The sequence below is a fragment of the Hippopotamus amphibius genome, chromosome 16, assembly GCF_030028045.1.
Source record: "Hippopotamus amphibius kiboko isolate mHipAmp2 chromosome 16, mHipAmp2.hap2, whole genome shotgun sequence".
Classification (NCBI taxonomy): Eukaryota; Metazoa; Chordata; class Mammalia; order Artiodactyla; family Hippopotamidae; genus Hippopotamus; species Hippopotamus amphibius.
Window position 1 is genome coordinate 30,882,311 of NC_080201.1, and position 14,763 is coordinate 30,897,073.

Genomic DNA, 14,763 nt, shown 5'->3' on the forward strand with positions numbered 1-14,763 from the left:
TATTAATTTCCTGGATCCACTATGGGCCTATCACAGAGCGGCTCACTGAATATTTGTTGAATGAATGAATGAATGGTTGAATCAGCTAATGAACAAATAACCGAACAGGCATACAACTCTCCAACCCTCTTATATAAATAGTACTCGCCTAAGCAGTGTACAAGTCAGAACTAGAAGCCCCAGAGGCCAGCTACCTGGAGAGCAATAGGATGGGTTTTATCTACTTGCAATCTATTAAAAGATCATCCTTCAAAAAGTCTTTAAAGTGTCTTAAGAAGAGGAAATTCCATCATCCCATGTGCGTCAATCATGAATTTCAACATTTCTTCTTTGAGAAAACATGAAATATTATACCAGCACAGATAAAATCTTTTGACTACTTTTGTTGGTCACTCGTGCATAATACCACTAAAGATGAAACAGAATTGCAAGGTGGTAACCAAAAGGGAAGGTAACTTAATTTAGAGAAATTAAAAGGATGAGAGGGAAGCAATAAACATGGTTGAATTTGCTAAATATTTTTCTATGCTGGGAAAAAAAAATATTACCCGATAGGTATTCAATACTTGAACAGAATGAAATATCAGTTCAATTCAGAAAATATTTTTTTCTTTCGATGCAGTAGGTGAGGTCTTTTATTTTTTTAAGAAAATAGCTAGTTCAGTTCTGTTTGAATGATCTTTTAGTATCTCTCTGCAGACATAACTTGTTTTATTGCACTTCACTTTATTGACCTTTGCAGATACTGTGTTTTTTACAAATTGAGCGTCTGTGGCAACCCTGTGTTGAGCAAGTATCGGTGCCATTTTTCCAATAGCATCTGCTCACTTTGGATCTCTGTGTCACATTTCGGTAACTCTCACAATATTTCACGTTTTCATTATTAATCCTATTTGTTATGGTGATCAGAGACCACTGATGTTTGATGTTACTATTGTAAAAAGAGTACAACTCCCTAAAGGCTCAGATGATGGTTAGCATTTTTTTTAGCAAGTGTTTTTTAATTAAGGTATCTACATTATTTTTGTACATAACACCATTGCACACTTAATAGACTGCAGAATAGTGTAAACATTAACTTTTACAGGCACTGGGAAACCAAAAAATTCGTGTGACTCACTTTATTGTGATATTTGATTTACTGCTGTGGCCCGGGACCAAACTGCAATCTCTCTGAGGTGTGCCTGTATTTCTCTTTAGTAAAACTTGGCTTATTTCAGGTTGAGTATGACGAGCAGTTGGATTCGGCTGACCTTATAGTTCACAAAGGTTGTATGCTTCATTCTGTTGGTTGCTGTTGTCACCCTTTGGTTTAGCTGATACCTCCAGCTATTGTGAAACTCAGGGTTCTCCCCTGGAACCGTAAATGGAGATCCCAAATGAGATCAAATGAGGCAGATGCCTTAAATCAGAAGCGTCAGCTGAAGAAAGAGCTCTTTCCCTAGGCTCCTGCAGCGAGCAGTCCAGGGGCCCGTCACTTAATTCAGAGCTAAAAGAATATAAGCAATGTGTTGGGTTTTCAGAAAGGGCAAATTAAAATCCTTTCCACTCAAATTTCAGAATTAATCAGGAAATACCTACAAGCATCAGATAGCTGAAGATCAAAATGCCATCTTTATTGCTGGCCTCATTCAATTAGAAAATGTGGCTGGAATCTGTGGCCCAGTAATTGGGCTTCCACATCTTGTTTCTCACACCCTCCTCCAAGACAAGGTATCAGGACGGCCCCTTTGTAAGGCAGATGCTTCCTTGGTCAACGGCAGATAGGGTCACTGTCTCCCATCTAAGAAATCTCATGAGTTCAGACCAACAGAAATGGCCTTCCAATCTGCTTCCAGAAAGAAGATGCCAGGCCCAAGGCAACTTATGCTGTGGATGCAGGAGCAAGAGGAGATGTCCCCTCCAGGCAGACAGACCTGAGGGAGAGCCAGGACTGGCCAAGCCAAGCTCAGGCCAACCAGGCTGGTGGCTCCTTCTCCTTTGGGGAGCGAATGAAGGGGAGGAAGGGACCAGCAGCATAAGGGAATAGCTGTCTACTGTCCACTTATTTTATCCTTGCCCTTCCGTCTCACAGTTCAAAAACAGCACTCTGAAAACTTTCTTCAGAATTGAGTCCCTGAGTAAAAGCACCTTCATCCTTCAAAAGGGCCACTTTCACTGCTTCTAAGTCAGGAGAGCCATTGTTAACTTTTTCTAGAAATTCCCCTTTCCATCATGCCTACCCCTTCCCCAGAGGTCCCGTCCTTGTCACTTTCTTCATCTTTAACAACTGAAAGTCTGTGGCCCTTTCTTGCTGAGAATGGCCTCTTCCGTGCCCTCATACAAGCCCAGGTGGCTGTCACCCATTTCGAGGCATTTTTCTCCCTCTCCCAAACACTTGCCCTCTACCAAGCACACCCATCTCAGAAGCCGTGATCTCCACCAAAGCCTTGGGCCATTTGGATTATTTCCTGAGCACTTACTGTAGTCAAAGCCTGTCTCAGAAGCCTTAGCAAAGGTCGGGAATTTAACTAGTCCCTGTATATACTCATTTTTTCTATACTTACTAAATTTAAGACTCAAAATGTTGACGTTGTCGATCACGTTGTCATGTTCTGCTGTGTGTGAGTTCTTGGGCAGTTGAATTCATTCATCAACGCATTCATTTATTTACTCACCTACTCATCTTTATGGAGTGTGCCTGCTTGACCTTGTTCTGATCCTGGGGTTACAGATGGGAATAATGCTTAATTCCCATCTTCGGGAACTCAGTCTGGGGGTAGGGATAGACATATAGATATTTTACAATATGGCCAGGTAAAATGAATTATTGGGGCACACAAACTCTTGTGAAGCACTCTGCCCTAGGGTGAGGGACACTTGGGTGTCACTGAACCGAGGTCTTGCATGAAGCTGGAAGGGTGAGGGGGCCTCCTACGTAAAGAAGAGCCATTTTGGCATATCCTGGTCTCCTTTGATGTGAAGAAGAACAGGATGTGCAGCAGGAATTGTGAAAGGCAGGCTGGGCCCAACGTGTAAGGCTTTGTAAGACAGAAGAAGGAGTTTAAACATCATTTGGTAAGCAACAGGAAGCCAGCAGAGATTTTACACAGAGGTGTAACTCGATCAGCTTTTTATTAGAGAGATAACTCTGCATCAGACGGATGGGATTCATTCTTTAAAAAGTTAATCCTTCCAGGGCAATAGGCACTTGGCTGCTGAGAAGCCTGGCTTTCAGCTCAGTGTTTGGAGGGTCTCGAGCGATATTGATGTAATTGAGCTTTTAGCAAAAAAGATGAAATCGTAATAGCCAATATGTCTAAAATGAAAAGAACGTGATTTGCCTTATAATAACTTACCCCCCTTAAAAATAAATCTTTAATTCAACCTATGAATCTTTAATGCCAAGAACGCAGCGTAATACTTTGAAATTGAAACTTGAGATACAGGCATGGCAAAAATCATCCCTACAGTGGATTTGGGGCATACAAATTGAGCAGTATGAACTATTGACACCTCCTGGTGGCAGCAGATGTGTGCTGTTTGCCTGGTCAAGACAAGAGGGAAATGAATCAAAGGCATTAAAAATAAATAACACTGGCAACCCAGAAGGAAGGGATGGGAGGATGAAATGGCTCTGGTCTCAGGACCGACCTGGTGGAGACCTCTGCCTGTCGAAAGAGAGAGATGGCAGAGGGAGGCCTCGGGTGACCAGGGCCAGCTGCCACCACTCCTGGTGAGACGGCGGGCTGAGCAAGGGCACTTCTGACAAATTTAAAACCAAAAGGTAGATTACTGAGATCGGTGTTCCGGAATGTCCTCTGGCAGTTTTTAAAGGAAATTGTTTTCATTTTTCAGTTCTAAACATCCAGCCTTATAAATGCTTTATCCATAGTAATCTCTTTCAGCTCTATAAGCACTTTTTAACCTTCCCAGGACCCTTTCACGTACAGGGTTGTATTTAATATAAAAAAAAAGAACCTTTCCTCGAGGAAAGAGCCACCCAGAGTCATTGCATTTCTCACTTGTACATTATCTAAAAAGGCACAAAGACAGCAACCATGAGATGGTGAATAGTAAAACATAAAAGCCGATCAAATGCCATCTTAGATGGACACACTTACCTACTTTCGGTGGAAAAACACAGGAAGGACCAAAAAGAAGCATCTTGGTTTCTGACTCATTTCTGATACAGAAAGGCTCAGAATTGAATTGGGAGGATCCAGGGTCCAGGTTTAATATTCACTGGCTTGATGATCTAAGACATGCCCCTTTCCTTCTCCGGCCTCAGTTTCCCACTGGGTAAAGTGAGAAGATGGGCTGCAAAAGCTCTCTAGGATCTAGGGGGTATTGAGCGGTTTTGTGACTTTCATGAGTTCTAAGCACTTTTGTCTTCATGGCCCCCTTGTTGCTGTCAATGCTGTTTCTTCTCGTTTATTAACTAGCCACAGGCCATGTCGGTGACAGAGGTCATCTCATTCCCTAATACTTTAAAAGTATGATTATAACCCAGGTATGTACACCAACATATTCCTTTCCATAGGATTCTGTGTTTTCAGGGTTACTGAAGTATAACAAAACCAGAAGCTATGATTCCATATCGATTTCCAGATCAGAAAAAGCTTTATCCCTCCAAGTCACTTTAACATCACCATCAGTACACACGTGGTAAAAGCAGGTTGTTTTTGCGAAAAGTTTCCCCTTAAAATCCAAAGAGTTATCCCAATGTCAGTCTCCTGATTTGGTACTGCTTATACAAAACATTACCATTTGGGGGAAGCTGGGTGAACGGTACACAGGATGTCTCCATTATTTTCCAGTTTCCTCTGAGACTACAATTATTTAAAAATTATTATTTATTAAAAAACATGCTACTCATGGGAATTAGAGGATACACATTTTAGTTCAAATTTGAAAACAAGAACCTGAAAGTTCTTAGTTCTGGGGCTCAGGGAGCCTGGTCCGGACCCAGGCCGGACTGGGTTTCATCTCGCAATGAAAGGACCATCTCGCTCGCTCGCTCGCTCTGGTCCTTCTTCTGCAAGATCTGCTCCTCCCACAGCACCTGGCCCACGTGGTCAGCAGTGAGCACCACAGGCTTGGGCTTCTCATGGAACAGCCGCTCCTCGGCCTCTGAGGGCAGCTGGTGGGGCCCGACGGCGTGCAGATGTGCCAGCGGCGCAGGAGCTCGTCTGCGTCGAGGGCGCAGGCGCGCATCCGGGTCCCCGGCAGCCACCAGCGGCCCACGAAAGCCACACGCAGGATCCGGTCTGGGCAATGGGCCCAGCGGGGCTGCAGGTAGCAAGCAACGGGCCTGGCAGAGGCTGGCCTGGGCATGGAAGGGCGCCTCGTACCCCAGCAGGCAGAGGCCCCGGGCTCACGGGCTCTCCAGCGGCCGCGACCCCGCAGCCAGAGCAGCCGCCGCACGGACGCTTCTGAGTCGCGGTTGCGCGCGGAGGGCGCCAGCGGCAGGAGGGTCCCTGATGGGACGAGCGGCGCCGCCTCATCCCCGCAGGCCTCGGCGTGGTCCCCGAGCAGCGCGCAGGCCCCGGGCGCCCAACCGCGTCCGCACACCGGGCTTCGCAGCCGCAGCGTCAACTTCCTCCTCGAGGCTTCGCAGCCAAAGACTCTCCAGAGCGGCCTTCGCCCGCCTTTCTCCTCCGCTACGCCAGGTATGCGCGGCCCCAGGCCCGGGGAGTCTCTTCTGCGCGAGCGCCAACATTGCCCTTCATAGCCTCGTGCTAATTTAAAAAAAAAAAAAAAAATGAACATTTTATTTTCCGACTGCGTGGGTAGAAGAGAAATAGAAACCGGTCTGGATTTTGTTTGTCTTTAGGCCAACACAGTGAACATACGCATCTTGCTTCTTGCAAGAAGCAGAGGGTCTCGTGCTACGGGCCCCAGGGGCGCTGTGGCCGCAGCATCTCCTGGAAAAGTCGGCCCGAGCGGGGACAGCCGGGGATGCAAAAGATCACACAGGTGAAGAGGTGAGCTTCGTTTTGTAAGAAGCCGGAATCAAACTTGCACTCAGCCACTTACTCCTGTTTGGCTTCAGGCAAGTTATTTAACCTTTCTGAACCTCAGGTTTCTCCGATGTGAAATGAGGGGAATAAATCAGAGCAGCTTCCTAGGATTGTGGTGAGGGGTGAAGGAGACAGTCCTCCGGAGTCAGGCCTTTACGACTGCTCAGTGTCTTACGTTTCGTAAGCGCTCCATAAATGAAGGCGGTTACTGTTCTTGTTTTATTGTTATCATGGACTTCCCTAAGGGTCAGACCCATATGGCGAGTGTGGGCAGGGCAGACACCTGTCTGCCCACCCACTTCCTCCCCGGCTAGGTGAGCAGGGATCTTTCCAACTGCGGGCCTTGGGCCAAATTTATGGTAGCCTCACTTTGGGTTCCTCTCGCAAAAGCCATGTGGGCCCGTCGGGCTGCAGAGCCAACCCGTGGTCCTGCCCACCCTTGGGCGTAAAGCTGATGAGCCCTCGCCTGTGTTCATAGTTTGGGAGGGCAGCGAGGTAGTAGCCATCGCCGTGCTCCATGACTGCTGAGATCATCAGATTCTAGGGTGTTAAAACCCCTCCATCATTATTCAACGCATTTGGTTGAGTTTCAAGTCTTTTTTTTTTTTTTTTTTTTTGGCTATGTACACAGATTATTATAAATTTTTAAAAAGTGCAAAATTTAAGTACCTGAATCTATCCTCACGTTATTACTAGAGAGTAAAAAAGTTCTATGAAATTTGCGTGTCTGTGTGTGTGTGTGTGTCTTTTGCTAGCCTAAAGTTTACATAACTACATCTGTTTAAGATTCTGTGGGTATGGAAATCTCATATTGTTGATCCAGAAGGGCTATTTTTGCTTTACCAAAGGCCAATCACACAGGTCAGTGGCAACCCCACCCCCACTTGCTCAACTGCTATTCTTTGGGCATTAATTTTAATGTTTAAATAGCAAGTGCATTTTCCAAAGCCTGCATAAAGCCCTAGATAAGCAGAAGACCACTGGCTTGGGAAGAGCCGAATGCTCAGCGAAGCCTTTCGCATAGAGAGAATGCTGAATATCTCCACCATTATTTAGCATCAGAATCAGTTATGGTTGTCTGACTGATGGACAATTTTTTCCCGACCTACTCTCTTTGCAAGTGACCTGTACTGTCTAGACAGTTGCATATTATTTATACATTCATTTGAGATTTTATGGGTTTTTTTTTCAGTAAAGTTGTGCAGGTTTCATGCAGCCAACTATTGGAAATGTACTTCACAAAAAGCCATATAATTGCACCAAGTGAATGCCTTCTTTCTTAGAGGTGTGTCACCATTAAAATAAAAAAAAAAATGTTTTTTTAAGAAAAGACCATTATGTGAGCTCCGAAAGAAAATGAGACCAAACTTTCCAACTTCAGCCCAAACACACACACACACACACACATACACACATGCCCCTCCTATCTTCAGAGCACCAGCAGCAGGCCATGGAGAGAATTAAAGACAGCTAATTTCAAAGGTTCTTAATCAATTCAAGTTGATCCCATTTGTTGATTAGGGAGTCAAAATGCATTATTTGCATTCTGTTTCAAATTCAGAGTTTTCTTGAGGAGGTTTGAGGCTGGAGAAATCTCTTTCAGAGCGATCCCCTTGGGCAGAAAGGGAGTTAATTTGAAAACTCTGGTGAGTCTGATGGGTTGTGAAAGTTCCACATGAAACATTTATAATGGCTCCTTTCAGGGTGGTGGATTTTGGGTAAGTGTGTGTGTGTGTGTGTGTGTGTGTGTGTGTGTGTAGTCCTGCGTGTGAGGGTCCTTCAGGAGTCATCAACCAGTGGCTGAAGCTTTGTGTAATTATCTGGGTAGTGAACAAAATGCCCCATTTCCATCCAGATAGTTGGTGTTGTGTAGACATTACAGCTGGAGAAGGGAGAATAGCATGAAGTTTAGGATTAAATGGAGGGACATGCCCTTCCTGAGGTGTGTCTGAAGCTGGGGGCTAGTTCTGTGTAGGTCTCAGGCCCCGAGTCTGACCAGTCCCACTGCTTCAGATGCTCAGTTTGAAACTCTGTCTTTTCCTGGCTTCAATGTGGGGTGACTTTCTACATGAGACTGAAATTTGGAATCTGTTCCTTCAAGCCCATGACCTGGTGAGCTCTGGGAGATGTGCCCTGATGAGGGCATCAGAGAAAGTGAACCCGAGGGCCAGTTCCCTTGGGAGGACATGCTCAATGTAGCCAGAAGTGAGGGCATGCATCTGGAAGTCCCTCCCCTCGGATTTCACCCCCACCCCCAGCCCCAGCCCTGGTGATTTTTGCTGGAAAAATCCCAGCCCTGCTTAGAAAAGAGGCATGTTGATGTGTGTGCCCTACATATCGGAAGACACTGTTTCTTTGGGGCAAAATTATACATTAACCTATTTGCATCTCATTTATGTCAACTAGAGACAGTAAGGGTGAACATTTCATAGGAATTATATGAAGAAAAAAAATGTAGCTCCAACTGGATACAATTTGTTCTGTATCTTTGGAGTCTCACCCCTAGCCCCTCAATAGGTACCCACTTACACTGCTTCCCATGTTCCATGGGGTGTCACAATTGACACCTTAAAATTGACCCTGGCCACCAAATGGTGAACCGTATTCTGTTTGTCCGCCGACACCAACATTAAATTGTAAAACTTGCTTACCAGGTGGCTAAAGTTATTTGGGATGTATCATAAAAACTCACAATGGAGAAAAGAAACAGTCCTCACCACTCTTGCAGAAGGGGAGAAAGTTTTACCTGTCTAAATACCAATTCTAAAACATACCATTTCCTTTGATAACGCAAAGTTGTCCTTTTCAAAGGCTGTTTCTTTCTCAGCCTTGATTTTATTTTCCATTCCACTCCTACAGTATAAGATTAATTCCCACATTCTGCATATTGCCTGGAGTTCAGCGCACATGTTCACCGAGGTGTACAGCCTTCAAATAACTTTGGTGCCTCTTTCACCCACTGTTAGGAAGTATATTTAAAAGAAATTGCCTTTTATAGATTTAAATTACAAAAGTACTGATATCATGCAAAAGGCAGTTTAACTCATGCAAGCATACAAATAGGTAAATCTTAGGGAAAAAGATACCAAGGCTAATATGAATGTAAATGGGATTAGCCGCCTGCATTAGCAGCGGCTGTGAAATTTAAAGTACTTTCTGTTAGGTTATTCTTCAAAATACACCTATATTTCATGTGTGCATTTGTAGATATTTGGGAATATATTTTACTTTGTCTCGGGCTTGAATTTTGTAACAAGTTTAGACAACGGTCCTGACTTCTGCTTATTGACAGCCAAAGTAGAAGGGAAATTTAACTTCCTTGATGGTTAACTATTTATTGACATAGAATTTTAAATCTCTAGGAAAACAGGACAAACTTTGACCAAGAAAACATAGGTTCGTATTGCAAAGAAATTAGAAAACTGAGTATATAGTGGTTTTATTTTTCTTTTAAGAAAAGCCATGTTTGTTCCCAAAGATAGCTTCATATATAAGTGTGCAGTTTAGAGCAGGAATTGGCAAATAGTAGCCAGTGGATTGAATCCAGCTCCCTGCCTGTTTCTGTTCATCTTCCAAGGTAAGAATGGTTTTTACATTTTTCAATGGTTGTAAAAAAATCAGAAAAACACTACTTCATGACAAAAATTATGTTAAATTCAAAACTTAGTATCCAAAAATAAAGTTTTATTGGAATATGCCATGCTTACTTGTTTAAATATTGGCCACTTTCTTACTCTAATAGCAGATTTGAGGAGCTGCGATCTAAAAGACTTACCATTTGCCTTCCCAGAAAAGTCTGCCAACTCTAGGTTTGGAGTAAAAGCATCTTTATGCATTTTATTGTTGAGAATCAAAATTACGTTATTGGAGTTGGAAATCTGTTCTAAAAAGAATCTCTTGTATCTGTTTACATTTAGATTATTTTCTTAGCTAGAAGCATCAGAAACAGATAAGGCATTTTTAAAAATTTAGCCACAAGCTAACAGAGCACCTAAGGGCTACAGGTATGAGACTTTGGAAGGAGGTGTGGTCGACTGAGAAGGAAGGGCCCGGATCTGGGGTCCAACTTCTGGGCTCACATCTCCAGTCTGCGACATAGGATATCATGCTTAACCTTCCTGCTCCATAGTTTCCTCATCAGTAAAATGGGGGCAATAATGAAAACTTGTCTTATAGGGGTGTTGCCAGAATTAAATGAGATGATGCATTATCACATGTTTAGAAGAATGCCCTGTCTTTGCAAAACTCAGTGCTGGTTATTTCTTTTTTAATATAGGATGTTGGCATTTAAATCCTTGTGAATTCTGAGAGTTCACTTCCATGATAGAAGCACCTATTGTTTAGGTCAAAATATTTTGAAAGCATTCATTAGGTAACATCACTTTGGGGTTTTGGAACACTTCCATGTGATGTGCATGCCGCTGAAGATAAGATGCTAAAAATACAGCTTCTAGGAGTCATTGATCAGTTTTCTCAAACTATACTGTGGAATGGAATGGGACCAAAAAAATTGCTGAATTGATTTGCTTCAGTCCAGTCTGTCCTATATTACTTAATTTTAGATCTAGTTAAGGATGTCCATTTAGCCCATCATTTTCACATGAGGACATCAAGGTCCAGAGACTGGGTATAGACTCAGCTAAGCCACGCAATAAGGCAAGCCCCAGGGCCAGTAGAGAACTCAGGACTTATAACTCTCAGACCTGGAGCCTAACAGTAAGAACACATGCACTCAGCACCCTTTTTCTTAGACCGTGATACTTAGCACAGTGCCCAGCACTTAGTAAGTACTCAGTAAATACAAGAACAACAAAAACAACAAAAAAGAATGCGTGAATGAGCTACTTGAAATCTTCAAAGCCCCTTAAAACACACACAAGCATGAGAAAGATTTATTCCAATGATTAAATGAAAACAACTGTTCACAGAGAATTTTTTATGATCGATCTGCCCCAATATCTTACACCTGAGCACCTGCCATAATCAGTAGAGTCCAGTCCATCACTTTTTTTCCAGTAAGAGTTTGAATTATTAGTGATTCAGTCCATATATATTGAGTTTATACTTTTTCCTTTTCCTTTTCACCTATTCATCATTTATATTATGGTGGTATATTTTATAAATCTCTATAAACCACCTCCAATCCATATTGGAATAAGATAAAGTATGCATAAATAAATGAATGGATATATGGATGGATAAAGTACATAAAAAGGAGAATAAATGGTTAAATAGGTTAAAAAGAGACGGTCAATCAACAACTGTAAATTGCTTAGAGTGGTATGCGGTAGGTGTTTAATGAATATCAGTCAACAGGATACTGGTCAACAGGATAGCTAGACTAAGATATTTTAGAAAGCTTTTCAACATGCAAAATTGCAACAAAATGTAACCTGACCATTAACTTGACCAAACTGGGCACATTGTTCCAGAACCCTTGAGTTAGATGAACTTTTTTCTGTCTATTCTCACAAGGAGCCTGGGAATACAAAGGCACCTCCTTCCCAGACTAAGTTTGATGCATGAAGATCTAGAATACCAAAAAAGATCGAAGAGGCATGCTTCTCACTAGTCATTCATTCACTGAGTCCCTACATTTTTGCCAGACCAGTACTAAATGTTGGAGATCCAAAGTGTTGTTTTTACCCTTTTGGAGCTTATAGTCTAGAGGAGCAACTGACATTGAACAGATAATCACAAACTATTACAACACAGTTACACTTCACAAAAGACTGTGCCACAGAATAGAGCATGTGAGGACTGGTTTGGTTAAGTGATATCTTTAATTAGCAAACCTTTAGTGGAGAAGAGCTGTTGGAGGAGGACATGGGGTTTAACGGTGAGTGAAGTCCTTCCCACAGGTGGGATGCATGATCACAATCCAGCCATCAGCACTTTGAGGCATTTCTGTTCTGAGTTGAAAGCTTGTAAAACCAAGAGTCAGAGAGACCCATTGATCTAGAGCTACCTTGGTTCACACAGGCCTCTTTTCTGAGGCTGTATGCACAAAGCCAAGGTTATATGGAGGAAGCAGGAAAGAGCTCAACTTTTGAAGATGCAGCAAAGGATCAGACAGCCCTGTTAGTTGACTGCATGTCTGGTTCATCAATTGGCTACTGTCTCAATGTGATTATGAATATTCATCTTTCATAAATAATAAATAACTGATATTTTTATAAACATCATTAATAATTTATGCACTTTATAACTTGGTGGAAGCATTTGATGAGTGCCTAGACTGTATAAGACATTGATCTACATGCTGTGGAGGTGGGGGCCATGAAGGTGTGCTGCTCACATCTCCCTTCCAGAAAGAACTTGCCATCCAACTTCAAGGAAGGCAGTTATCTGTCAGATTCTATTTGTTGGCCTTCAGAATCTACCTCAGCTTTCAGCCAAGACCATGCTGTTCCTAGGCAGTCCCTAGGTCTTGGCCATTTTTGCCCAATGAAAAGCTCCACCAATGGCAAACTTTGTTCTAGAGCTTCCTGTTGAATTAGTTGAGACTTTATTGGATGAACATTATGTTCTAAGGCTCTTTCTTTTTCTTTTTTTAATATCTTATTTTTAATTATTATTTATTTTTGGTTGTGTTGGGTATTTGTTGCTGTGCACAGGAGTTCTCTCGTTGTGGCGAGTGGGGGCTACTCTTGTTGCGGAGCGTGGGCTTTAGGTGCACAGGCTTCAGTAGTTGCAGCATGTGGGCTCAGTAGTTGTGGCTTGTGGGCTGTAGAGCACAGGCTTAATAGTTGTGGCGCATCGGCCTAGTTGCTCTGCAGCATATGGGATCTTCCCAGACCAGGGATTGAACCCGTGTCCCCTGCATTGGCAGGAGGATTCTTAACCACTGTGTTGCCAGGGAAGTCCCCTGAGGTACTTTCTTCCTAATCTTGTTTCTTCCTCACTTTTCCTTTCATTGGTATCAGATCTGTACTGTGGTCCAATCCTGCTTCATGCCTGCCCCAGGCTCCCTTCTAAGATGGCCCTCAATGATTCCCAGTCTCCCAGTATTCACGCCCTTGTGTAATCTCCTCTCCTTGACTTTTGGCTGGACCTGATGACTCACTTTTAATAAACAGAAATCAGCAAAAAATGGTAGGAAGTCATTTCTGTGACTTTGGTCTCTCTAGGACTCTCTTGCTTTCTCCCCCATTTGCTCTCTCTGATGAAGCAGGCTGCCGTATTGTGTGCTGCCCTGTGGAAAGACAGGAAATTTAGGGTTGACTCCAGCCAACAGCCACCTGAGGGCCTCAGATCAATAGCCTTCAAGGAACTGAATTCTGTCAACAACCACATAAGTAATCTTGGAAGCAAATCCTTCTCCATTTGAGCCTTTAGATAAGACCAGAGTTTCAGCTGACACTGATTGCAGCCTTATGAGAGACCTTGAGTCAGAAGTACCTAGTTAACTTGTGCCCATCTTCTTGACCCACAGTAACTATGGGGTAATTTGTTACACAGCAATGACTAAATAACACATCCACTTTTATCTTTCATAGGCATCTCCCAATAAATCTCCTAACTCCATTTTAGCTTCTAGTTTTTGGAGAACCCAGCTGGCACATAGGGCATCAAATCTGATGCTTGGGAGAGAAGTCAAGGTGGGAAATGCAGACCTGAAGCTCAGCAGCGTAGATGTGGAAAAAGAGATGCTATCATTTCCAAGCGTGAGATTGAAACAAGATGGGATCAGGATGGCATATGTGTGTAGCTTCAAGCATTAGAAGAGCCAGCCAAGGAGGCAGAGGAGGGATCAGAGAGCTTCCTCCTCTGCAACACCTTCCCTCACTCTTCCTCGGGTCCTCCCCACTGCTCTCCTGCAGGGGCTGGTGAGATGTGCCCCCTCCCCCCCACCAACTGCCTCCCAATGCAAGTCATCATGCTGTATCATAATTGTTGGTTTCAATGTCCACCTCCCTGAGAATCCACGAGAGATCCTTGAGGGCAGGGCCAGCATCTTCTTCACCATTGACTTCCTAGTGCTTCACAAGGCTGGTACTTAGTAGGAACCCATGTAATGTGTGAACAGATCTATGATCAGAATGTATGAAACTAGCAAAATGGGATATAAGTTTGATTGCTAATACATAACTCAGTGAAGAATTCTATAGTAAAAACTTAAGAAGGTAGATCTCAGGTGTCTTACTGCAATTAAAAAAAAACCTAAACCAAAAAAACTATATCTCAGCTTTGTCAATATCAGCCCTATAATGCATGCAAAGTAATATATACAATTTTCTCATTTAACTTTCCTAACTGTGAGACAGTGACTGCTGTTTCCCATTTCACAGGGAGGAGGCCAAAAATGATGCATTAACTAGGTGGCAGCAAAGATAGAGCCTGAATGTGGACTTTGAGGTCGTCCTGTTCTACATGGAAACTAAAAGTTAGGTGAAGGCTCCCTGGCCTTTGATCTGGACTTAGAATCTGCTCCTCATGTCCAGGCAGTAGAATTCACCTTTCCTTCTCTCTTCAGTCATTTGGATCCTGGGAAGTTCAGTCCCTTCTGGCTGAGACTGTGGGGTGATTGTCAAATACCTAACGTGGCCAGGTTGGGTGAAATGTCTGAGATCAGCATTTTAAGGGGAGAGGCTGGCCTGTAAATAAGAATAGTATTCTAACCGCTTACCACCCAGCATGCTCTGTTTACCTGCAGTTGGCATCAGTGTCTTGTAGATACAGACAGCATCTAGCCTTTGAACTATGTCACAACTATTTGTTGCAAAGTAAAAATTTCACCAATAAGCAAGTCATTTTTTCT

General features: G+C 43.2%; 1 pseudogene; it reads right to left on the bottom strand.

The window, feature by feature from the left end:
- Positions 1–4,927: 4,927 nt before the first annotated feature.
- LOC130838058 (mitochondrial import inner membrane translocase subunit Tim29-like) lies at positions 4,928–5,701 on the bottom strand (annotated as a pseudogene).
- Positions 5,702–14,763: the final 9,062 nt, after the last annotated feature.